Here is a 26,446-nt window from a genome sequence, read left to right as displayed (position 1 = left end):
AGATCACCTGCCGACGGTCGGTTAAGAAGGATTGAAACCAGTTCAACACCGTCCCCCGCAGACCTACCTCCCGGAGTCTCCGGAGGAGGCCGGCGTGAGGGACGGTGTCGAATGCCGCCGACAGGTCCAGCAAGACCAACATGGCCTTTCCCCCAAGATCAAGCGTCTCCCTGATGGCGTCGGTCACCTCCACAAGAGCTGTCTCCGTACTGTAGTTAGCACGGAAACCAGATTGGGAGTCATGCAGCAGATTGTTATTCTCTATAAAGGTGGTAAGAGTATGCTGAACATGTTTCTCCGCCACCTTCGCCAGAGCAGGGAGGAGGGAGATTGGTCTATAGTTGGCCCACTGTAAAGGGTCAAGCAGAGGTTTCTTAATGAGCGGGAGAATGAGAGCATGCTTCCATTCTTTGGGGACCACTCCAGAACTCAGAGACATGTTGAGCAAGGGGTTCAGCAAGTTGTTAATAGCTGGTGCCACCGAGCTCAGGCATTTGGCCGAACAAGCATCCAAGGGAGATCCAGATTTCAACCGGGAAAGCAGCTCCAGAGAGGACTCACAGGATAGCGGGGGGAACGTCGAAAGAGTGGGCACCTGCTCGGCTGCAGCGGATGGAAGGACCTTCAGATCACTTTCCACAACTGCCTCCACTTCCAGGGACTCCACCCGATCGAAAGAGGCCTGAATCCTACGGATCTTGTCCACAAAGAAGTCAGCAAGCTGCTTGATCCACTCCTCAGTGTGGGAGTGAGCCCTAGCGGCCGCCACCGGTTCTGTGAATTCCTTCACAATTCGAAATAGTTCCCGGCTCGTGTTATCAGCCTGGTCTATTCTATGCTCGAAGTAGATCTTTTTAGCTTCGGCAATCTGTCTGTGGTAACTGTGGTCTGACTGTATCCTGTTAACAGAAACTTTAGCATGAAACAAACTGGAAAGGAAGGAAAAACAAACTAAAAAGAGAAAAAGAGGAATGACATAGGAAAACGAAATCAGTAGGCCACTGATGAACTTTTATTTAAATAACGAACAAAGAAACGATAACAATACGTAATGATAAAACCTATTATTGTCCTAGAAACAAGAAACGTTAGAAATAGGCCCATAATAAGAATCCAGAGAACAGTAAGAGAAACCAAGCGTGATATTGCAACGGCCACGAGGCAACGAGGCTTCATCGCCCCTCACTGCCCCAAACGTGCCTGTCCCACCGCCTGCCACGCCCAAATAACGGCAAAATGGGAAAGATACAAGTCACCAGACATCCGCCCCTTTTTCTGGAAACTTCCAAAATGCAACAGGCTTACGGCTACGCCCAGCAGGAAACAGCATATATAGGGCGGGTCCTGCTGCCAACCGTCGGCCAGGAGATCATCACGTAGGGTGTAGCCGGAGGAGAGGCCGAGGCCAGCGGAACCCGGCCAGGGGGATTGCTACGACAACACAGGAGAGTTGCAGGGGGGGGAATGTCTGTGTCCTCGACCCTCCTCTCTCTCTCTCTCTCCCAGTCCGGCCAGGGGCCGAGGCCAACGGGGTACGGCCGCGGTAACACTGGAGAGTTGCAGGTTTCCCCCCCCCCTCTCTCTCCCAGTCTGGACCAGCGTCCATGGGAGGCCTGGGGTGGAGAGGCCACTCCGCTAGCAGCCCGAAGGAGGCGCCGCGCGCCAAGGTCTGTCCCAAGGATGGACTAAGGGACCCGTTCCTGGAGCCGTGACAAAGAGCGTCCGGCCACCCTCAACCAGAGGCCCGGCCCAGAGACGGACGGGACGTTTCTTCTTTCTTCTATAATTCCTGCAACAACCCTGAGGGGGGGATGTCTTGCACATGCCTCCGACCCCCCCCCCTCGTCCTCATCGCCTGGTCCGGCCATAACAAATGTCAAACGAGACGCCGTGGGGTGCGCTGGAAGGGAGAGACGGCGCGAACGAGTCTCTCCCACCTCCCCAGGTGGAGGCTCCCCAGCTGCACCCTCAGCGCTCCAGGCACCCGGAAAAGGGTTCTTCCACGGTGGCGATGCTGCAACACCTCGCCCGGCAGGTTGGAGCCCGTCCGCTCATTTGACCCCGCGATTGCCGATGGCTGCCGAGCTCTCGAGATGGCGGTCGACCCGGCAAGAGTGGGCCAAGCATGCAGGTATGGCCTGGTCACTTGTTGACTCCACCATCATAGTTCTCCACAACCTTGAAGATTCTAGAGGAGCCGCGGGAGTCCCCGACTCCCGCAAATACCCCCGATGGGGAATGACTGCCATGATTGCCCACGGAACAATGGAAATGTAGCCGCAGGACGTCGGCGCTCCCAAGCTGGCGCCAGCCTCAGTTTGAATGACTAGAATTCTGCAGACTACAGTTCGGATCAGTTCCGGTGGAAACACAGTATGACCCGGTAGGAAAATTGTTGCACCCCTCCCCTTTTTGACTGATGGTTCACATTGCCAGTCTCTTCTGTTGCCCTTTCGAAAACAAACTCTTGAACTGCCGAAAGAGGTTCTGGTCCAACCACGAGATGGAGGAAACATTTTTTACTATACTTGGGCCTGCCTGACCTCGCCCAAAATGGCGCCGATACAAATGAAACTTTCAGCTCTTTTGTTGTACCCTGATTGCTCAAGCTTTGATGTTCTGAGATATGTATGTAGTTTTTGGACAATGGAAGTAGATAAGATGGATATCGATAATATGTTCAGAAAAGGATTTGATATAAGATAGATATTGATTATGTGTTGGGACAATGAACCGGTATAGGGTGGGTACCAATTATGTGTCAAAACAGTGAATTGATATGAAATAGGTACTGATAGAGCATTCGGACAATGAATTGATATTAAGTTTTAACGCACTATGGTTATTTGAAAGTTTGACTTTTCGACATTTATGATGCTTACTCCCAATGAATTTCGATACGATGTTATTGCACTTGCCGCACTTTATATTATGAAATGAATGGCTACCGACTTCGTTCCCCTCACGCCCGGCTCCAGTCTACTCTATGGCCGGCCCACTGGGTTGTAGGCTCGTGTTTGTGCGCCAACATTTTTATTAAAGGTTTTTGAAAAAGCAAGTACAACTGTAGCGATTGCATTAATGAGTCTCGAATGTGTTACTACTGTCTCCGATATAAGCGAAAGATAAGCAACTTTATTAAGGTTGAAGGTTAAAAAGCCTGATACTTAAGCCATTACATTACATGCCACAGGCAACAGGAAAAACGTTTTAGGTGCCCTTAAACAATACTGAAGAAAAACGCCACCTGACCACCACCCTTGCGCATGATCTAAAAGACCACGCTCGAGTGATCCATGCGGATACGCAGAACACCAATGATTATGTTTCTAACACTACTGGTCCCTCGGGGCTTAAACGCCGAGATGGTAGAGAATGCACCGTGTGGAGGTAGATCGAGTATGTGGTAAGTAAAAACATTTTCGGATTTATGCGTGCTGACGTGTTTTGAATGTTGCCCCCACCCCCCTTCTCTCTCCTCCCATCTGCAGGTCACGTCGGAACGTCGGCTGAAGTTTGGAGGAGTGATGACCGAACGACCGACGGAAGGGGAAGTAGGGAATTTGAGCATAGTGCTTATACATGATGAGCTTTGTAAGATGTAGCACCCCCCCCCCCTTTTTACTTAGACATGACTGTTCCTCCCTTAGAACCTAGTGATTGGGAGGATGGACTGACGTAGATACTCGACGGGTTAGTACGATATGACAGACTATGAGTCGAACCAGCACGCCAGATAATGCAACTATGACGTTTTAACTAGATAGGGAAAGGACAAGGAAAGTTCCGGGGTAAGGTTTGCCTAAGCACCGCCCGTCTGGAAGATTAGGAATGTTGTTAATGTTTAAAGACCGTGTACCACCTCCTTCTCGCACCCGTATAGATATAGCTAAGCTGTCCGACTGTTCTCCCGATTAACGCCCTCCGTCGCCTCAGCCTGGAGAACCTTTTCGCCAAAAGGGAGAAAAGGAAAAATGATTCAAAGATCCCACCGTGAGTAGTAACCCGACCAGGTTAATTCCCGACCAACTGACCGAGGTGTGTAAGTATTAGCAATCGAGAACGCTCGCAAAAGATAGCAAACAAGAGGAAAAGGAGGAAAAGGTAAAAAGAGCTCAGCACGTAGATAAATAGGATACTAAAGATGCGCAGCATGCAGAAAGAGATCTTTTTGGCCAATAACTGTTCTATGTTTTGTCGTAAATTTTTGTATGTAACACACGTACTGTCTTCCCTTGTCTGAGTTTGTGTGTATGTAATGTATGGGTTTATGTCTTCCCTCTGTTTGCGTTTCCGTGTTACCGGACCCCTGCCGTTCTGTGTTGTGAGCGCACTAAATGACCTATTACCGTACACGTCTCTCTCTTTCTCTCTCCCTCTCTATCTCTCTCCCTCTCTCTCTCTCTCTCTCTCTCTACCTTTCTACATGTCATACGTGTACCGAACGGCTCGTTTAGAATACGGACGACTCTCACTCTCTATAAGAATCCCCCCCCTATTGCCTCTTCCTTTTCGTGGTAAAATTGTGCCCCGTCGGCACCAGTCTAATTGGGTCCTTTTTTTGAACGCAAAAGTGTTCAGCAAAATTGACAGAAACTAAAACGATTGTGACTTGCCATATTACTACCTCTCCTTTTCTGCAAAAAAAAAAAAAAAAAAATGAAAGAACTTGCATTGGCTAAGAAGGAAGGGACAGGTAAGACGGCTGATGTCCCCTAATCTGGCCCTTTTATAGGGGGACTATATGTCAATGGCATCCTATTTTTTTCAGTTCGTTAGAGATACAAGCCCCAATGTCCAGATTGATCCCCAATGCCCAGATTGCCCCACCCCTCTGCACTCAAGCGCGAATGTCCAAAGCGTCCCCGCCTCTCCCTGACCCCTGCTCCATATCAGCTGTCCTCGAAGAATAACCGATGACCTTGATTAACTGTTGCTCCTCGATGAAAGCCTGTTTTTCCCTCCCCCTCTCTCGATGATAGCACCCCTGCCCTGTTTTTGAAAGGGTTAGCCGGAATGAACGATAAATAGACTTGGCACAAACTCAGTAGGAATGCCGACATGTATACTTCGTGGTGGTAGGGTTCTGACTGTGACCGATGAACGTAACCCCCAAATGCGTAGGATTGAGGGCGGAATTCAAAAGTTTCAGTTTAAATTTCAAAGCTTTTATTCGATTTGTAAACAAATCATACAAGCAAAACATGAGATCAATTCATTGCATTAAAAAAATTGTTATAAAATACAAAATTTATACAGGGAAATCCATGATATTTCATAAGAGAATAGGACACATACTGACATGCGTTTAAACATTGGATCACAATTAAAACATAAAGGTGACCAAAAGGTACAAAAGTTAAAATCGTACAGACAGGAATAAATATATTTGTCGCAAAATGCTTATCCTGGCAGCTGTACGTTGAATAACAAGCCCCTGCCTAGGACATGTGTTATATAGGTTTTTAGTTTAAGATGTAAGTACAGACAGGAAAGTATAGGGATATAACAACACTAAACATTTCCTGGCAGCTGTACCATATAAATATAAAGAATCAAAAGAAAGAAACATGTACAGACAGGATTGAGAATAAGTTATCACTGCTAAAAGATGCTCGCCCTGGCAGCTGTACATTTTATGAGGGTACAGACAGGAATATAGAATCATAGCAATACAATACTTTTCCTGGCAGCTGTACATTTCAGAATGAAAGTAGCAACAAAAAAACAAATGTCCGCATTTTCTAAAGCAGATAGTAACACAAGGGCATTCTTAAAAGACCGTATGTTATATTTAATGAATATAGGCTTTAAATACCTTCATCTTAAAAAGTGATAAAATTTGCAAAAAAGTAAGAAATGGCAGCAACTCTGGCGTGAAACGTTGTCACAAGGGCAGGGGGTTTCAGATTTCTGTTTCTGTACTGGGAACGCAACTAGGTGGTGTACAATACCCAACCTGACGCGGGTTAAAACATATTGATGAGATGGGCGGCAGACATATAGGAGATAGGCTTGGAACCCCGATGGTAAGTTAAGTTCTCTATAGAACTTCACAGTAGCTAGCTTACCATATGCCTCATCACGCCCTTTCTTTTTATACAATAGAAAAGTTTGTTTGATCTCTTTTTTGGGTATTTCTACCGCAAGTTCGGGGTCGAGAAGAACATCAATATCAAACAAAGTTTTAAACCAAAAACGGATGTATTTCAGCCAAAGAATACGTGAGGAAAAGTCCAGGCCTATACAATCAAGAATAATTTCTTGAGTGAATCGAGTTTCTGGCTTAGCCCAAATAGAACGCCACAATAAGAGTGGACGAACGGCTGCTAAGTCCGAGATAAACTCGACCCCAACCTCGTCGTGAATTAGTTGAATGGAAGCGGAGTGGGGGACACATAGCACTCTTCTTAGGAACTTGTTCTCCTCTTTTTGGAGAGAGGTGCCGTCTATGTGGCCCCATACCCCTGCCCCATACAATGCCGAGGGAACACAGCGAATATTGTAGATATTAATCATGTCTCGAATGCTTCTTGAACCAAGCTTGGAAGCAAATCGAAAAACGCTGCTGGTGGAGCGGGTCATTTTCAACCTGGCATTGTCAAGCTCTGGTTTCCAAGACCCATCATTAGCATAGGTGATTCCTAGGTAGCAAAATGTTTTAACTTGTAACATTTTGTCGCTGTCTAGATAAAAATTGGACTTTAGTTTATTGGCTGACTCACCGCACAACATAACGTAGGTCTTAGATTTGTTTACACAGAGTCTCCTATTTTGTATAAACAACATAAAACCATCAATAAGACGCTGTAAGCCCATTTGAGTGCGGGATAAAAGTACCGCGTCATCCGCATAAAGTAAGATTGAGACAGGATTGCCTCCAATCTGCGGAGCGTTGGCCGATATAGTAGCCAGGGTGCGATCAACACAGTTGATAAAAAGAGAAAATAAAAGAGGAGCTAGTACGCATCCTTGGCGGATGCCCCTAGATACCTTAAAGAATGGTGTACATTCGCCTAGGGTGCCATATCGGACTTTACAGGAAAGTTTCTGGTAAAGCCTAGCCAGAAAATGTACTATTTCTTTCGGTGCTCCTAACTCCAATAATACCTGCCAAAGAATACCGTGGTCAACTAAATCAAAAGCGCTGCTCAGATCAGCAAAACATAAAAATAAGTTGCCCTTTTTGGCCACTGTATATTTATTAATTAAAAGATCCAAATTCACGCATTGCTCCAAGGTACCCATCCCCTTCCTGAAGCCGTATTGCACTTTAGTTAAAATGTTCATATCTTCTGCCCAAGTTTCTAGTCTTTTGAGCAGAATTCTACTCATAACCTTTACTGAGGCATCCAGTAAGGAAATTGGCCGATAATTGGAGGCCTCAGATTTGCTGCCTTTTTTAAATAAGGGGACAATAACCGATTGACCCCAAGAGGGAGGAAAGTTACCTTCCGCTGCGCAGTTGAAGGTCCTAACCAAAATGGGGGCCCATAGGTTAGGTTCTGATTTTAATAGGTCTATGGGCACCCCGTCAGGTCCCGGGGCCTTCCCCCCTTGCTATTGGCAAGGCCTTCTAGTCCCTCTTGCAGCGTAATCTCTAAAGGTATAGGTGTCCATATTGGCAAAACAGCATGGGGTAGGGATAGTGATACCCTTTCTGGGTTAGAAATATTAGTAAATTGAGAGACCCAGTCCTCGCAGGCAACATAGGAAGTAATTTCTGGGGCACCTTCTGTATTTAGAAATGGGCTGTTGACTATTTCCCAGTAGAGTTTACTATTTTTTGCCTCAACTGCTTCATTCAATTTGTCCCAGGCTTCTCTCTGTAAAACCTTTTTCCTGTTAGAGATAGCCAGTTTGTAGTTGACCCTTGCTACTTTGATGCTGTTGCCATCTCGGGGTTTAAGCCCTAAAACACGTTTCAATTCCCGTAAGGCTACAGTGCAGGGCTTATCGAACCATCCCAGTTTTACCGTATTATTAACTGATGGTTTCTTGGTGAAAATACCCTCGATGATGGTGTTGATATTAATGAATTGTGATATCAGAAGATCGTGGTTAAAAACATCTTTAAGGCAGTAACTAATCTCGGTTTTACAACTGACTATCACCTCCCTTTGTTTGGCCGCAGAATTAACCCCCGTCCATTTGATCCTCGGGCCATTGGGTCGGCAGGACACTATATCGGTGGTACAGGTTTCCCCAGTTATTTGTGTAACGCCCCTTAAAGGAAGGGTGACACAGATACTGTTATGATCGCTAAGACTTTCCTCCCTCACATACAAGCCTAAATAGTCCCCGTTACTTGAAAACAGGATGTGATCGATGAAAGTCCCAGCTTCCCTCCCTGTAAAGGTTGGGCAAATGGCATTCTGCTTATTTTTGTTACAATTTAACAATGATAAATCTAATTTAAGTAGCAGTTTGTTTAAAGTGGAGCCATAATGGCAATGTGGGAAATGAGGAGAATCCTCACTCCTTCCCACACTCCCAGTGGAATTATCCGGCTCCACCCCAAAGCCATAGGGGTTGCCTTTGGATAGCTGACATGGCTGAAGGTTAAAATCCCCAGCCCATAGGATGTCAGACTGCTTGTTTGAAATGCCCATGACATTAGCAATTTCTTTTTCCAGGGGGTACAGAATATTCCCTCTGGTGGCATCAAAAATGTTATTATAAAAATTAACGAGGACCAGATCCTTTCCCTTAGCACATGCAATCCTTAATACCTGGCTGTGAGCTCCCACATTTGAGCTACTTCTAACTTTGTATGTTTCCAGTCTATTGGAGAGGAGAATCAGGAGACCCCCCTTTGCCCTGCCTGAATTAGATTTGGTGGCATTTAGGCAATAAGAAGAATAACCTTCTACATTGATGTCCTCCTGGCTCCAGGTCTCCTGGAGGAGGACTATATCGAACCCTTCTCCTATGAGTCTAGACCAGAAAGGGGTATTTAATTTCCCTGCGATACCAGCGATATTCCAAGATATCAAATTAAGGTCAGCGGGCTTAGTTGCCTGAACTGGTATCTTTGAGGGTCCGGTTACTGACCTACAGGTGGGGGATTGGATGTTATGAGGGTGGTGACAAAAAGGAGGGGAATGGGTCAAAGAACTATCGGGTACTAGGGCGGAATTCAAATGCATAAATGTCTTCTCCTGCTAGTTCTCTAAAACTTGTTTTGTACCCATTCAAAGATATACGATCATCGGAGGAGAAGGGTCGGACGTGACGTACAGCCTGGCTGCGGATCCTGAGACACATGTGACCTCGACCAAAGGTGGAGCTGCAGAGCAACAAGATACTGGACGAGACACCAATCTCAAACGTGGAAAATGAAAAGTTGAAGGGCTGCCCTGAAGCCCTCAGTCTGCTAACCCACGTGTGCCTGAAGTCTTCGCCCCCTTTTGGGTCCGATTGATGGGCCTGCCTGCTCGTTCTCCTTTGCTCCCTTGGTCCCTTGATGTGTCCAAGAAAAGACCTGACCCCACTCCGCCCTCTCTTCCCTCAACTATCCAACACCCCCTCTTTTCCACATGACTTTTTGACTCGGATAAGAAGAACAGCATTCAGATGGAAATGGGGTTCGCCACAGAAGGAAAAAGGAAATACAGGTGCCGAGCATAAGGCACCCTTAAAGAATTGGTTAGGGAACAGGACTGTGGTCTAAACAGCAGAGGACTGACCGCACCCTGCAACGTGTAAGGATAGATCCGAGCTGGACCTATAGCTCCACCGCCGGTGCTCAACAGCGTCAACGAAAGAAAACGGACTAGAGCCTACCAGTGATGGCTCACTGCTAAAAAGACACTGTCTCGAAGACACCCATCAATTTGACTAAATTACTTGTGTCGAACTGAATTCCGCCCTCAACCACTTTGTATTACTTTCAAAATGTTTTTCTTTTTCGGTCACTTTTAAAAGCTGTACATTGATGACTATGTAGTATGCTGAACTCTAGGCTTGTATAAGTAACCCAGCAACTGTGAATTCATATGTGCTGCATTCCACCAACCGCATCGATTGTGCCATGGTTATATGCAATTCACTGGTATATGACAAACGCTATCTCATCGTCCACACATGTATTATATGTACGCCCATTAGCTAGGAAATGAACTTACTTATGTTAAAAGCGGCGACTGTGGAAATTAGCAATATTAATGTACATAAGGGGCGTTCATTTGCCTTCTCCCATCCCCCTCCCTGTAGGCACCATGAATACCGTGAAACGTTGACCGCACCCTCCCACTAGTATAAGCCCGTGCCCATATATACATGACAGCCATTTTAGGCACCATGGCCTTTTTGCCCGCTCATTGGAATCCCCGGCTTCCCTCCTGCGCGTATTTGAACATGATACTATAAATTACTATTAACAATTACTTAATTAACTTCCCACCCTATACCCTAACAAAATCCAACAACCCACTATGATACCATAAATTACTTTTAACAATTACATAAAAAATTCTAAATTACTTAAAATTACAAACTATATTTTTAAAAATTAATAACAATTATACAAACAATAACATATACAATTTATATATGAACTGAGCACAATAAAATAATTTAAAAAAGATATTCTTTACAACTATATTATTGAAAACTTTGTTACCGACAACAATATTCTTAGTAACGATATTACTTACCTGAAAACACATTCACCCTCACTAAGAAGACAGTCGATCGGATCGCCGACTGCCACTGTAGTAGGCAGGAGACTGACTGACAATCAGTCTGCGGTCCGTCTAATTAGGATGAGACCACCGTCGAGGAGGTTGGAAAAGTGCTTTTTCCTCTGCAGCCCAGGAAAAGGGCTGTGGAAATTAGCAATATTAATGTACATAAGCGGCGTTCATTTGCCTTCTCCCATCCCCCTCCCTGTAGGCACCATGAATACCGTGAAACGTTGACCGCACCCTCCCACTAGTATAAGCCCGTGCCCATATATACATGACAGCCATTTTAGGCACCATGGCCTTTTTGCCCGCTCATTGGAATCCCCGGCTTCCCTCCTGCGCGTATTTGAACACCCCCCCACTCCCACATGCACAGACCATAAAACCCTCTCCCTCTGCGCGACCCTGCTCTGAAAAATAACCCTCCTGCTTGACCCACCCCCCCCCCCATTTCCTCTTGAAGAAGCATCCTTCGCCTCAGCTGACATAAACCCCCCAGCTGTACCTGACTGCCCCCGCTCTCTCATATACGGGTCATAAGACCTCTCTCTCTCTGTGCGACTCTGTCCCTGGGAATCACACCCCGTGCCTGACCATCACCTCCCTTCTTCCTATGAATACCCCTCCCTTGATGACCCCTCCACTGAGCCCGATTGTCCACACGGACCACTGGTCATCCCCTTCGCCTGAGGATACAGTTCATTGCCCACCACTGTATGCACTCGTCCCTCTTCAAAAGAGCTACTATTAATGACCTCCCCACCCCTCCGAGAATCGATCAGGCGCACACATTCCAAAGAAATCAGCGGAACACTCAGCTGAGCAATAGCCCCCTCCCATTGTATGGTGTGAGGACCTGTACTGTAGCCACGTGTTGGATTGCGCCAGAGCGGGGAGGGGTCGGGATGTCTTTTCCTTGCTTCACAGTGTTATTATTGTAATAAGGAATGTTTGTGATGTATAAAAGGCGATGTCTCAGAGAACTTGTTAGAGCACCTCCCGAAAGACACTGTGTTTCGTGTCCGAAATGACAGGCTCTCCTCATGAGTAATAAAACTCTGTTCTTATGATCCTGTTTCCAGCGCCCGTCTCTTTATTTTGGTAACTATTCAGAATGGGAACTAAGAGGCGTCTTGCGCCAGCAGCCTGGGCATCGGTTGTAAATTGGGCTGACTTTCCACAGGGCCTTAGCACAAGCCACAGTGGGAAAAAGCACTTTGTATACATCCATGCACCATTTTTCAGGCATCATGAATGTGTGTGGGCGGCCCTACATGGGCCTCCAGGGCCACTTTGTAGCGACCGTGGGGGACGGGGCCCTGCTTGGAGCCATCAAAGTCACTTTTCGGCTGCCTTTTCATGGCGGTCGGACCGTTATGAAAAGGCAGCCAGAAAGGACATTGTAATCCCCATGGCAGTGCCTATGCAAGCACAACCCCAATGGTAGGGATACGATTCCGCCCTCTGCTCTGATAGGATCTTGGCTCCTGTCGGAGGCGGCGGTCTTTCCCCCGACATCTGTGGTCGGATCACCTGCATGATAATGTGGCGGTTGGACTGATAGTCTGGATGTCGGGTGGGCCGCCGGCAATGGCCTGTCAGTGGGACGCCGACCGACATCCTAATCAGGCCCTGTATTCTTTACAATGATATTTCTGCATCACGATATTTTGATATCATGATATTTTTTCCGATATTTTGGTATCCTGTTACTAAAAACTCTACATTTTGTCCAAACACCCTAAAGAAGCAACGACGGTCCAGCCTTCCTTATTTGTACTAATTGTATCTGAATAGTCTCTCTAACTTCCTATTGTATCCCCATTTTAATTGCTTTGAGGTCGGCTGCATAAATACATGTAAGAGTATCTAAAGGACTACACCAGGAGTACTACTTTATGCACTCAAACATACTTACGTGACTTGTTTCCTACTTTGGGAATAACAGTTGTGCCACCTTTTTTGTGACCTATGTTACAGGTCTGAATTCCAACCAGGCAGACAGAAACAGGTCATTTATGCATGAAGACTGGGGGTAAAGTAATGTGCGACTGGTTTCGTACAAGCATCGACTAGGAAAGGAGCACTAATTTCACTCACTTGTGGGTTTATGTGGACACTTCTACCAGGTTATGTGTGGTGGTACTTTCCAACCCCAACCAGTGTACAGCCAATAATTGTGTGCAAAACAGAGCAATTACTACCTGCACATGGTATTCCCCATTCATTTATACCTGGGTATAACTTAGGTAGCGATGCCACCTGCAAGGAGCCACAATGCCTCAGGGCTTGTAACTAGCACCCACCTGTAAAACAGCCAGTCCACAGGTGGAGTAAGGCCCACTAATAACTTCAGTCAAAATAACTTTTGTGCCAGGTGTTGGTGATGTTAGTGTCTTTTTAGAGTGGAGCGCATAATAACGGGGAATAAAGTGCAAATGGTAAAGGAGAACCTTTTGTTCATAATAATATTTATGCATTAGAGAGTGCTGGCGACCACCACCAAGCAACATCTGGTGGACAGCGTCTGAGCTGTCAAAAGAGGTGGGCAATTTACACTTATGTGTGACATCCTTATTACTAACTCACGAGATTAAAAAAATAAGGTCTTAACACTTTGGCCGTCATTACGATGTTGGGCGGACTTGAGTCTGCCTGACACCATCGCTGAATCAGGACCAACCGACCTCCGTTCGGCGGCGGCGGCGGCCATGGTGCGGTCACACTCTCCCATTTCCCTATGGAAGCTGGTGCTGCGGCCGTTGACCGGCTATAGCACAAGCTGCCATATGGGAATGGCAGTGTTTGTTATACCTGCACTACGCGGCAGGCAGCTAGCAGTGCCTGCCACTCGGTGCAGGGATTAACAGGGGGGGCACCATGGATGACCCCCAGGCCTTCAACTGGAGGCCGCTGAGGCAATGGGCCCTGCTAGAGGCTCCCAACGTCAGTTTCTAACAGGTTTTCATGTCAGACAGCCCTACATCGTAATCCCAACAGCGAAAACAGGTCTTGAGGTGTTACATGTCAAATCCAACTGGCTGGTGGGTTTCCTTGAGCCTGTCGGAATCCAGCCAGAATGACCGGTCAGTGTGAATTCCGACCGCAGTACTCATAATACGGTGGTCGAAATTCCAGCGGCGGATGTCGTTCAGAAGGCTTTCCGACTGACATCCAAATCAGCCCCTTTATATTGAGGAAAAAGAAAATAAGAAGTGCACTGTGGAGGTTAGTGTGCAAAACTGTTCTTAATACAATCAATAACTCCCCCAAACTGCTCCACGGTGGCAGGATATCTCACTTATTCTCAAGAGATAGATCAAAATCTGACTTGGGGGATATAGAGACGTATTACGATAGACGGTGGTTGGACCTCCGCCCGCTATCACGTCGGCCAGTAAACCGACCAACAAGCAGGCGGCAGTCCAACTGGCCAATTATCAAGCGACCGCCCAGCTGGTGGTCGGAAAAGTGCTCTTTAACACAGCAACTTGTGCTGTCGCCCCGAAAAGGGCTGCAGCACAAGCTGCAGTGTAAAAGGGCACTTTTTGTACATCCCTGCACTGTGTGCTATGGACTGTGTGGTGCATGGCACGCGGTGCAAGGATGTGCATGGGGACACTACATGTGCTCCCTGTGCCACTTGCCAGTGGCCCACGAGGGACGGGGGCCTGCTTGGGGCCCCCAAAGTGGTGGGACAGCCATGAAAAGGCTGTTGGAAAGGGACATCATAATCCGGATGGCGGTGCCTGCCTCGGCAAGTCAAGTCAAGTCAAGTCAGAAAATTTATATAGCGCGCTACATACCCAGAGGGTCTCAAGGCGCTTGAAGAGGGGTGGGAAATTACTGGTCAAATATGCACGTTTTAAGTTCCTTTCTGAATGCTAGGTGGTTCTGAGTAAGGCGAAGGTGAGTGGGAAGTGAGTTCCAGGTTTTAGCTGCCAGGTAGGAAAAGGATCTACCTCCCATGGTGGTTTTGTTGATGCGAGGTACAGTGGCCAGGGCTTGGTTGAATGATCGTAGTTGGCGTGAGGGGGTGTAGAAGGACAGTCGTGTGTTGAGGCATTCTGGTCCGATTTCGTAGAGTGCTTTGTGTGCGTGGGTTAGGAGCCGGAAAGTGATCCTCTTATTGACGGGGAGCCAGTGGAGGTTTTTCAGGTGACCAGAGATGTGTTCATTGCGCGGGATGTCTAATATGAGCCTGGCTGAAGCGTTCTGGATTCGTTGGAGTTTTTTCTGGAGTTTAGCGGTAGTACCGGCGTAGAGGGTGTTTCCGTAGTCCAGTCGGCTCGTGACCAGAGCGTGGGTGACCGTTTTCCTAGTTTCGGTGGGGATCCAACGGAAAGTTTTTTTGAGCATGCGAAGAATGTTGAAGCAGGATGAAGAGACGGCGTTGACTTGTCTATTCATTGAAAGTGAGGAATCCAGGATGACGCCCAGGTTCCGTGCGTGGTCCGTCAGGATGGGTGCTTTTCCAAGGGCTTCTGGCCACCAAGAGTCGTCCCAGGCAGAGGGGGAGGTGCCTAAGATAAGGACTTCTGTTTTATCTGAGTTCAGTTTCAGACGGCTGTGTTTCATCCATTCGGCTACTTCTTTCATTCCTTCGTGTAGGTTAGTTTTGGCGGTTCTAGGGTCATTGGTGAGTGAAAGGATCAGTTGAGTGTCATCCGCGTAGGAGATGATGTTGAGGTTGTGTTGGCGAGCGATGGCCGCGAGGGGGCTCATGTATACGTTGAAGAGGGTGGGACTGAGTGAGGATCCTTGGGGTACGCCACAGATGACTTCAGTGGCCTCTGAGATGAATGGTGGGAGGCGGACTCTCTGGGTTCTTCCGGTGAGGAATGAGGTGATCCAATCCAATGCTTTTCCTTGTATTCCGATGTTTTTGAGGCGCTGTAGAAGGGTGCTATGGCAGACTGTGTCGAAGGCTGCGGAGAGGTCAAGGAGGATGAGGGCGACTGTGTCTCCATTGTCCAGGAGAGTACGGATGTCATCTGTTGCTGCGATGAGGGCGGTTTCAGTGCTGTGTTTGGCTCGGAAGCCGGATTGTGAGGAGTCGAGGGATTTGTTAGTTTCAAGGAAGGTGGCGAGCTGGTTGTTGACCGCTTTCTCGATGACTTTGGCCGGGAATGGAAGGAGCGAGATGGGGCGGTAGTTTTTGAGTTTGGTGGGGTCAGCTGTGGGTTTCTTCAGGAGGGCGCTGAGTTCGGCATGTTTCCAGCTTTCCGGGAAGGTGGCGGAGTTGAAGGAGCAGTTGATGACATCTCGGAGGTGTGGTGCTATGATGGAGTCAGCTTTGTTGAAGATGTGGTGAGGGTATGGGTCAGTTGGGGATCCTAAGTGGATGGAGTTCATCAGGCGGATGGTGTCCTCAGTGGAGATAGGGTTCCAGTCGTTGAGGGTGTTCAAGGGAGGTGGGGGTCCTGCTAGGGGTTGGGTGGGTTGGTCTTCGGGTTGGTTGTCGAAGCTGTTGTGGATGTCTGCGATTTTGTTGTGGAAGAATGAGGCTAGGGAGTCGCAGAGGGCTTGGGAGGGGGTGATGTCGTTGGAGTTGGCCGTGGGATTGGTGAATTCCTTGACGATGTTGAATAGTTCTTTGCTGTTATGGGCGTTGTTATCTAGTCGGTCCTTGAAAGCGGCTTTCTTGGCTTTTCGGATCAATTGGTGGTGTAAGCGGGTGGCGTTCTTGAAGGCTTCCTTGGTGCTGGTGGTTGGATCTTTTTTCCAGGCCTTCTCAAGGGAGCGGCAGAGTTTCTTGGATTTCTTAAGATCATCGTTGAACCAGGAGGCCTTCTTGCTGCCGAGTTAGTTTTGTTGTTTTTTCAGTGGTGCTAGGATGTTGGCGCTGTTGGATAGCCATAGGGTGAGGTTGGTGGCGGCTTGGTCGGGATTTGAGGAGTGGGCTGGGGGGTTTAGAAGGAGCGATGATGAGATTTGGTCGATGGTGATTTTGTTCCAGTTTCTTTGCATAGTTGATTGGGGGTGGTTGTTGGCTTTGGGCTTGTTGTAGGTGAAGTGAACGCAGCTGTGGTCAGTCCAAAGGAGAGCCGTGGTGTGGCTGAAGGAGACATGACTGCTGGAGGTGAAGATAGGGTCGAGTGTGTGACCTGCGATGTGGGTGGGGGAAGTGACCAGTTGTTTAAGTCCGAGGTTGGCGAGGTTGTCCAAAAGGGTGGTGGAGTTGCGGTCGTTGTTCTTTTCAAGGTGAAAGTTGAGGTCTCCCAGAAGGATGTAATCTTTGGAGGGAAGCGCGTGTGGAGTGATGAAGTCCGTGATGTCCTCACTAAATTGTGCGCGGGGTCCTGGAGGTCTGTAAAGGAGGGTGCCTCTGAGTGTGGTCTTGGGGTCGATGTGGATCTGGAAGTGAAGGTGTTCTGAGTTGGCGAGATTGACGTCTGAGCTGGTTGAGATGCGGATGGAATTCTTATGGACGATAGCGATACCTCCTCCTGTGTGGCCGGTACGGTCCTTGCGTATGATCTTGTAGTCTTCTGGGATGGCAATGGTGATGTCTGGGGCGGAAGAGGCGTTCATCCATGTTTCTGTTAGGAAGGCGACGTCCGGGGAGATGGTGTCTAGTAGATTCCAGAGGTCAATGGCGTGCCTGTGGACCGATCGGGTGTTGAGCAGGATGCATTGTAGGTGGTTGGTGTCAGATATCTGGTTGGTGTTAGTGGATGAGGAGGTGTTCCTGGTGCCGTCGAACTTGCAGGAGTTGCAGGAAAAGGGTCCATGGGTGTGTCCAGGGGCGGCTTGGACGCAGTTGGGGGAACGGCCGGGGTTAAGGGCTAGGAGGGTGGAGGCATCGTAGGTAATGCGGGAGGGGTGGACAAAGCGAGTACCAGGGGCTCTGGCGCTGGGCGCGGTCCAGGCGCGGACGGGCGTAGACAGGCTTACCTTTGGCGCACCTTCGGCGAGGACGTAGCGCGTGGACGCTGCGCGTGGGACCATCTGGCTTAAATGGATGGTGGAGGGGGCGGAGCGTGGGAGGGTCATAAGGGATTGCGGTTCCGACCTTCTGCCACATCGGGCGCATTAGATCCTGTCTGAGGCGGCAGTCTGTCCCCCGTCCAACAGAGAACACACAACCAACAACAAGAACTAATCACCAATAACCACTGATTTAACCTCTAACCATGGGTTCAGGAGTAGCATGCTACCAGCCGTAAAGCGCTCCAGCACCGCTTTAGGGGTAGTAAATGCTATATAAATGCATCTATAATACAGTTGTTCTAATCATCCCGCCAACTATTTGCATGAACTCGCACTAACGATCACGCAGCTACTATTACTTTACTCTACCACATAGACGCTTGAGTCAAGGCAGGAACAGACCCTTGACGTCACGAGGACCTTACTCCGTCCATACTGCACGCGATGTGAGAATAGAATAATGTCCCAGACCCCGGCGCAGTGCCAATGTCACTGCGGAAAGATGTCTCTCAATTTTATTTGAGGAAACGTTATCATTTTAATTACATTTAATTACCGCCTACTACCCCACGCGCCCCGTTGCAGTGCTTTGTGGCAGGTAGCGATACTCTGCAACGCAAGGTTAAAGTATAATCCAGTGATTATTGGTTATTAATGGTTGCTGTAATGGATAAATATGTCATAAATAAGTCTCAGGTTGTGTATGCAGTCTGCGGCAACTTTACGACTGTATTTGACAGGGTAGACAGAGCTATGCTCTGGAAAAAACTCCAAAGAATGGGAATTCCGGATAACCTCCTTCACTTAATAATATCATTATACTCAGCGACATGGTTTCAAGTTCAAATGGGGAGGGCGAAGGGTCTCACCAGGCCAATACCTGCACCTAATGACCTGAGGCAAGGGTGCCTCCTAGCTCCCAAACTGTTCTCCTTGTATCTTAGTGATTTGCCGGAAAGACTCAATCAGGTTAATCATTTTCCCCCTAAAATCGCTTCTTATAAAATCCACACTATGATGTGCGCAGACGATGTAGCCATCTTAGATCTGACTCCATTTGGTCTGCAAAGGAATCTGCAGCCACTCACTAAATATACAGAAGAAAAGGATTTAATACCGAATGTCACTAAAACAAAAGTCTTTTTTACAACAACAGTGGTCCCATGCTCTTTACTATACAATTGATAAGTCACATAAAATACCTTCAACAATTCTTTAGAGTAGGGCACAAGCCTGTACCCTTACGCTTACAAATTGGCAAGGTGAAGAGGTAGTGAAGGGATAGAAAAGAATATTTAGGCAGAAGTACGCGATTTCTGTAAATAAAGCAGTAACAGAAATTCAGTTCACACCATTACAAGCATATCACATTCGGTATACATTTCATAGTATATAGTGTTTCAACAGGTCGACGGCGTTTCGATCCCATTTACAAAATCAAAGGGATCATCATCAGGACAAAGAGTATGCCAAAATAATACAAGCCACAATAGCCTAAGGGGAAAAAGGGGAGATAGAAAAATATTTTTAGAAACATCGTAGAGTTGTGTTTAACACCATGCGCGCTAGCGGAATTCCGCTCGCACGCTGGGTTTTGCGGAAACGCACTTTACATGACGAGCTGGGCTCGTCATCAGCGTGCGAGGAGGCTACGCCATGACGAGCCCAGCTCGTCATCAGCGTCGAAGGGGTTAAAACCAGTAAGAGTGATATCGAGTAATAGTGAAATTAAAATGCACGAATCGTGAAGTGCTGATTTCTCATCAGTTCAATATGGGCAAGATCACGAGAGCAACCATCATCATCTTAACGTTCCGTTAGCTCAATTATACAGGACCGTCATGTCCCATGCATAACGTGGTGAAGAATAGCAAAGACTAGAAATACGGTGTGTCTCATCAGGAACCGATGGTGTGGAACAAGGGTGAGTTCCGACATGTCACATGCATAACGTGGTGAAGACTAGCAGTGACTAAAAATGCGGCGTGTCTCAACAGAGACCGATTGTGTAGAACAAGAGTGAATTAAATGAGGTTTTTAAAAAAAAAAAAAAAGAGTGAACACGATCGTACCATGGCTACCTGGTTGGCCCGAGTGAATCGGTCAGGCAGAATGTAGGGAGAAGGCGGGACATCATGGCATCTAGGGTGAAAGATTCCGTGATTTACCAACACGGAATCGGGCAACACATGCTACCCGTGTAGGAGATGGAATTACTTCTTACCAGTAACTAAATATATGATGTCATACACCGGCCAGGGCTCGGTTGTAAATGAGTTGTTGCGCGGGTTGGGCGAACAATCAGGTCATCATCCTAGAATAAAATTGGGCAAGTGAGACCGTGGTATGGCTTTCAGGGAGAAAACTAAATAGGAGCAGCGGTGAGGCTTACCCGTAATAGGGTGATGGTGAAGGGCGCACAACCATATAGTTTCCACTGTGTCTATATTTATTGTTTCCTCTCATCTTTGCTGCATGGGACAACTGTTGTTGTAAAAATATGTTCCCCGAGGGGGAAAACCGCTGGAAGTTGTAAAGGAATATACATACCTAGGGAGAATTTTTTCACAATCTTTGCAAAACCAGCCCCACTTGCAAAACCTGTGCCGTAAAGTCGATGTCCAGCTAGGGGCTCTCCGACGATTATACTCCTCCACTGGTCAAAGGGACTTCTCTTCTCTTCTACAAGTATATAGCACTTAGATCCCATTAGTACTGTCATATGCAATAGAATATATTCCAATAAATTAATGGAAACAACTTGACCTGAAAGAAGGGAAAGTCATCCGGAAACTGACTGCGATGTCACAAGCTGTGCCGGTGCAAGCTCTTCGTCTCGTACTCTCATTAGTCAGTTCTTATGCGAGAGGGATCACTAACATAATAGGATGGGCATATAACCTTGTTCACGCAGATCAAGGAACCCTACGATTCTTCCTAAATATTGAGATATTCAAGCATCTATCGCTTTTAAACTCGCAAATGTTACTCTTGACTTGTTGAAGTCATGGACTCCGGCACATTTGAAACTTTTCTTAAAACTTCTTTAACACCAAGGTGAAGCATGGATCTTGATATCCAACATTCCTCCAAACTACCATTGTACAAACAATATGCGGAAACTATTGTATATTTAAAAAAAGGCAACGGTATATCTTTTTTAACTTAAGTCAAGTCAGTCAAGTCAAGTCATGGATATTTATATGGCGCACAAATCACTTCCAGGAAGTCTCATGGCGCCTAAACCATGGAGTCAGGCGAAGCATTACATTACTCCGTCTTGGGATACTGCCTTTAAAATCATTCACCTTTAGGTGGTATCCAGAGGAAACATCCACTAGTCTCTGTGATCTATGTAAAGGCGGGGTGCAAGACTTAGAACAGGTGTGTTATTTGTTTGCTCAAACTGGAATGTTGTCAAAGCTAGAAAGAGATTTTTAAAACCCGTTCCATGCTCTGTCGGCCAACAGCCGACGGGAGCACTCCATGCCTGGTGCTGCGAACGGCCAACAGCCGTCGCAGCCCCGCCCACCTTTTAGAACGCCCGCAGTGGAATTGCCGGCGCGGTTAAGGCGTTAAATCCAATTAGAACAAAATTTAAAATTAACTCTGTTCAGAACCTGATTTCTCTCTGTAAGGCAGCGCCTAATGAATTTGTGTGTATTAATATGTTTACATTTTTTTAAATCATTCTTAACTTTGTATTAGAATTACAATTTTACTATCCAAATGTAATTTTAATCCTTAAATATTTGTTGTTTCCAGTCGAGAACTAAATCAAATAAACTTAAACTTGAAGCTAGTTGCTGTTTCTAATTGGTTAACGATATCGAGGTTTGCTCCATATTTCTCTAAAGGCATCCAGACAGCGCAGAAGATAGCTCAGAAGGTTGGTGACATGTGGCGGAGCATCTATGTGCCTGACCTGGAGGTCGGGGTCCAGGGCCGTGGACACGTCATGTCGTCCCCGAGACATCGAGTAACAACATGGACACCACAGTGTGTCTATAATTAGCGCCTAGAAAATATGGCGCTTGAGCAGGTGGTTCTTTGGTGTTATTATCACGCACAAAGCGTGAGGACGGCGGCCCACATGTTGCATCAAAGTGAACAAATGAAATGACCCCCTCCCGAAATGTCTCTTAATACAGTCTCGTCTGTGAGCGGTGCCAGGCGCCTCTCACACCCCCTCCATCCTGCCCCCCTCTCTGCCGTGGCATGGCACCGTCTCCCATGGCAACGGAGAGAAACCTGCCCACGTCCACACACTCTTGACAGGAGCTTTTCCGGAAAAGCGCGCACCAGCCCCTTTTTGGCAGAACCCTTCCTTGGAGAGGAAGTGAGCCTTCGGGCTCCTCCGTCGTGACTCCTGTCGCGACATGTGCTCATGTCGGGGTATCCCAGGCTGTCTCGGTCTCCCCTCCCCACAGGCTGCGGCGCACCATTTATGTGCATTAGTTGAGGCATAATCCAATTCAGTTTAACGACGTGTCAATCATTAAAAACATGTCAGGGGGAGCGGAAAATATGATGTTTATTTATCCGGACAGTTACCGAGGCTGCGGGCGCGCAGCAGCCCTGCTGCGCCGAGGCCGGAACCAGCCATCTTCTTCCATGTTGAGGTTTCTGAGCATCGGCAGAGAGGGTGAAGGATTGACGAAAAAAAACAAACCACAGAGCGATCAAAGCATCCATGCCCCCCCCCCCCCCCCCCCCTGTGTCTTACAGCACAGGCAAGGCACGTATGTGCAGGCACACCGCAGCGTGTGCGGCAGTGCAGTCTGCAGCACAGGTTACATGCATGAACCTAGATACATGCGGGGACACACAGATGAATCCGGGGCTGGGTTTAATGTCGGTTGCATACAGTGTGCACTTGTAGGAATGTGTGTCCTCGGATATACGGGTATGCATGCTGCATGAATGTAATATTTATACAAAATATATGCTTATACATGCCTGCACACATACAAACGTATATGAATGCGACAGATTCGACGTGTATACATATGTATGAATATAGACACACACACATATATGTGTGTGTGCATATACTCTATGCACATCGACTATACAATATATATATGTGTGTGTGTGTGTGTGTGTATATATATATATATAGATATACATATATACACACACACATGTATCGTGTACCATAGGTATATAAATGTTACATAGTCGCTGCTATTTGTAAGTATATATTTGCGCGCGCAAACACACAGCGTTTCCCCTAGACACACATGTAGGCTGAGGTTAGTAATTCAGCAGCGGTGCTGTGACAGAGCAGACAGTGTTACAGCCATGTCACACGTCGACATCACAACACTCACACGTCGCTGCACAACCGCCAGTGAACCTTCCCTGGCACCATCCTGGCTGACATCACCGGCCGGGCCTAGTCCCCCCCTCACTCCCTTCCGGGCTGTGCCTTCACCGTGGGTAAACGTGGACTGACATGTCTCATGGTGAAGATAGAGACAGCTTACAAGGGGGGGGGGGGGCGGGGGTGGTCACCCCATGGGTGCAGGGGGCATAAAAAATAAACACCTCTTTTTAGGGGCCTGCTGCCGCCATTTCCGTGACATTTATTCATATGAATACATGCCAACCTATGCAAAGGCGAAAATAAGGAGATTTAAAAATAATAAGGGGGTGGGGGGCGGACTATATTTTATGTAACTGCAGTGGGGGACATTTTTCCATATTGGTTTGTATTGAAATCGGGACATTTTCAGGCGGGAGAAAGGTAAATGCAAGCCATTTATTCCTTTAAAAATCTGGAGTCTTCCGCCCGGGTCGGGGAGGGTGGCGCGTGTTGGCACATGATTCTTGGACCATTGCAGGCGGTGACTCGGGCCCCTACCCCTGCCCTGATAGCTGCCCAGCAGGGGGCTCCTCCTGCCCGTGGGTGCCATGCCACTGCCCCTGGTACCATGCCACCCCCGCATACGCCCCCTCCATCCTTACCTTCAGCAGGGCTGCACCCTCCCCGGGGATGCCCGTGCCCAGGGTAAGCCGTGGCGCTGGCGGAGGCTGCGGGCTGGTAGACGCCTCCCCACGAGTCCGCTGCAGCAGCCGGGTGCAGGGCTGAGAGGGGAGGCAAGGTGGGCCCCCATCCCTGCCTCACTACTGCCGGCCCTGCATCTCTGCTCATCCCCGGCTCCTGGGCAGGCGGCGGGCTGTCCGCAGCATCCCTCCTGAGCCGGGCACCTGCAGCGGGGGGCGTGGCGGGGGGGCTCAGTCCCCGGTGCTGACAGGCAGCTCGGTCACAGCAGCCGGACCCAGGAGTGAGGTGCAGAAACGAGGGATGCCTGCGCGTGCCTCTCTGGCGCCTGCATCTTTAAGGGGAGGGGGGCGGGGCTGCCTGCTCGCTTCCTTGCAACCTCCTGCCTGCTGCACTGGGCAGCCCTGGGCACAGATGGGTGGGCATGGGCACGCGGCTGCTCACAGGAGGGCAGCATGTACTCGGAAGCGGGCCTCTACAGCCCTGCTCAGCGAGGGGCTGGCTAGCACCTGGGGAAGTGTCTAGGCGCTAGCATGCAGTGCTGACGTGCACTGCCTCTAAGTTGCCCGCAGCACTGCCCTGGGAGCGAGGCGGGGTGTGGGTGTTGTAATCTAGGGGTGGTATGTATGCACTAACATGAAGCTTTGGTGGGTGGTAGCGAGGGCGCCAGAAGGGGCCGGGAAAAGGAGACATACATTCATTCATAAACAGTGCCGAGTTTCACTCCTTCCCTGACCCCGACAGATCCCATAAGACCTTCACCGTCGTCCCTTCGCAGCGCTCAGCCGCCCCTGGGTACAAGTAAAGCGCTTAGAGGGAGCTGTCCTGTGCCAGGGCCCCGAGCCCAGGACATCCCGCGGCCTAGCTACTCTGTATATAACTGGAATGCTTCTAATGCCCCCCTCCCCTCCTTCTTCCCGCCTTGCAGAAGGGAGTGCAGCGGCAGCCGAACAGATGTGCAAGTCATTCAAGGGATCGTCTACAAAGCCTCTAGCATTCTTGTGAAGTTACCTCTGCTGCTGGGGTCTCAGCGGCAGTGTGCAGTGCTTGCCTTGGTATGTGATGGCAGTGGCATCCTAGAGTGAATGTTGGTGCCCAGCAGGGGTCCTGAGTCCGGACAGGAATGGGGAACGCAGTCTGCACGTTTCTGGCGCCTGCTGTCACACTCACGACGCCCCCTAAGCCCACCACATCACTTTCCTGCCAATTCACAGCAGCAACAGTTTTTTCATAATATATTGTGTCTTTGTTTTTCCCATCTTTGGTTATTAAAGGTGATGAAAGCCCTCGCGTTCAATCGTTGTGCTAATATAATGCAAGCAGGCCCTACGGTGCAAGTACAGCCACTCCTGAACAATATTTCCAATGTGAGAATACAGTCCCACATATGCAAACACATTCCACATCTGTAGGGTCATGTGCAAACCCACCACATGTGGAAGCATAACTCCAATGTGAAAATACAGACCCACATATGCGAACACATTCCACATCTGCAGAGTAATCTGCAACCACAGGCCATGTGTAAACATAACTCCCCTGTGTAAATACAGTCCCGCATATGCAAACACCTTCCACATCTGCAGGGTCATGTGCAAGCACACCCGGTGTGTAAACATAACTCCCCTCTGAGAATACCTCCCTACAAGCACAAACACGTTCCACGTATGTACGGTCATGTGCAAACACACCACATGTGTAACTATAACTCCCCTGTTTAAATACAGTCCCAATCATGGAAACACCTTCCACATCAGCAGGGTCATGTGCAAGCACATTCAGTGTGTAAACATAACTCTTCTATGTAAATACAGTCCCGCATATGCAAACACCTTCCACATCAGCAGGGTCATATGCAAGCAAATTCAGTGTGTAAACATAACTCTTCTATGTAAATACAGTCCCACATATGCGAACACCTTCCACATCTGCTGGGTCATCTGCAAGCACAGGCCACGTGTAAACATAATTCCCCTTTGAGAATACCTCCCTACAAGCGCAAACACGTTCCACATCTGTAGGGTCATGTGCAAACACACCACATGTGTAAACATAACTCCCCTGTGAGAATACCTCTCTACAAGCACAAACATGTTCCACATCTGTAGGGTCATGTGCAAACACACCACATGTGTAAATATAACTCCCTTATGGGAAATCACACTCCTGCCTGCAAGGTCATGGGCAGGCGCATTCCCTGTGTAAACATAACTCCCCTGTGAGAATACAGTCCCACATACGCAAACATCTCCCACATCAGCAGGGTCATGTGCAAGCACACCCAGTGCGTAAACATAATTCCCCTGTGAGAGTACAGTCCAGAATGCAAACACATTCCACATCAGCAGGGTCATGTGCAAGCACACCCCCATTGTAAACATAACTCTCCTGTGAGAATACAGTCCCATATGCAAACACCTTCCACATCAGCAGGCTCATGTGCAAGCACAACCAGTGTGTAAACATAACTCTCCTGTGAGAATACATTCCCCTATGCAAACACCCTCCACATCAGAAGGGTCATGTGAAAACACACCCAATGTGTAAACATAACTCCCCTGTGAGAATACCTTCCTTAATGTGAAAACATGTTCCACGTCTGTAGGGTCATGTGCAAACACACCACATATCCAAGCATAACTCCCCTGTGTAAATACAGTCCCACATATGCATACACCTTCCACATCTGCAGGGTCATCTGCATGAACAGGCCATGTGTAAACATAACTCCCCTCTAAAAATACCTCCCTACAAGCGCAAACACCTTCCACGTATGTAGGGTCATGTGCAGAACACCCCATGTGTAACCATAACTCCG

At 48.1% G+C, this 26,446-nt stretch overlaps 1 protein-coding gene across 1 annotated transcript in view; it reads right to left on the bottom strand.

Annotated features, from left to right (window-relative positions):
• The window catches only part of FBXO41 (F-box protein 41), a 588,800-nt gene extending 564,836 nt beyond the window's left edge, over positions 1-23,964 (bottom strand). The window contains exon 1 of the mRNA XM_086960098.1: positions 23,592-23,964. The gene's annotated coding sequence lies outside the window, so the exon portion shown is untranslated. The remainder of the gene's footprint in view (positions 1-23,591) is intronic.
• Positions 23,965-26,446: the final 2,482 nt, after the last annotated feature.

The sequence above is a fragment of the Lissotriton vulgaris genome, chromosome 3_1, assembly GCF_964263255.1.
Source record: "Lissotriton vulgaris chromosome 3_1, aLisVul1.2, whole genome shotgun sequence".
Lineage (NCBI taxonomy): Eukaryota > Metazoa > Chordata > Amphibia > Caudata > Salamandridae > Lissotriton > Lissotriton vulgaris.
Note: the sequence above shows the minus strand (reverse complement) of the source record. Positions and strands in the feature narration are given on the sequence as shown.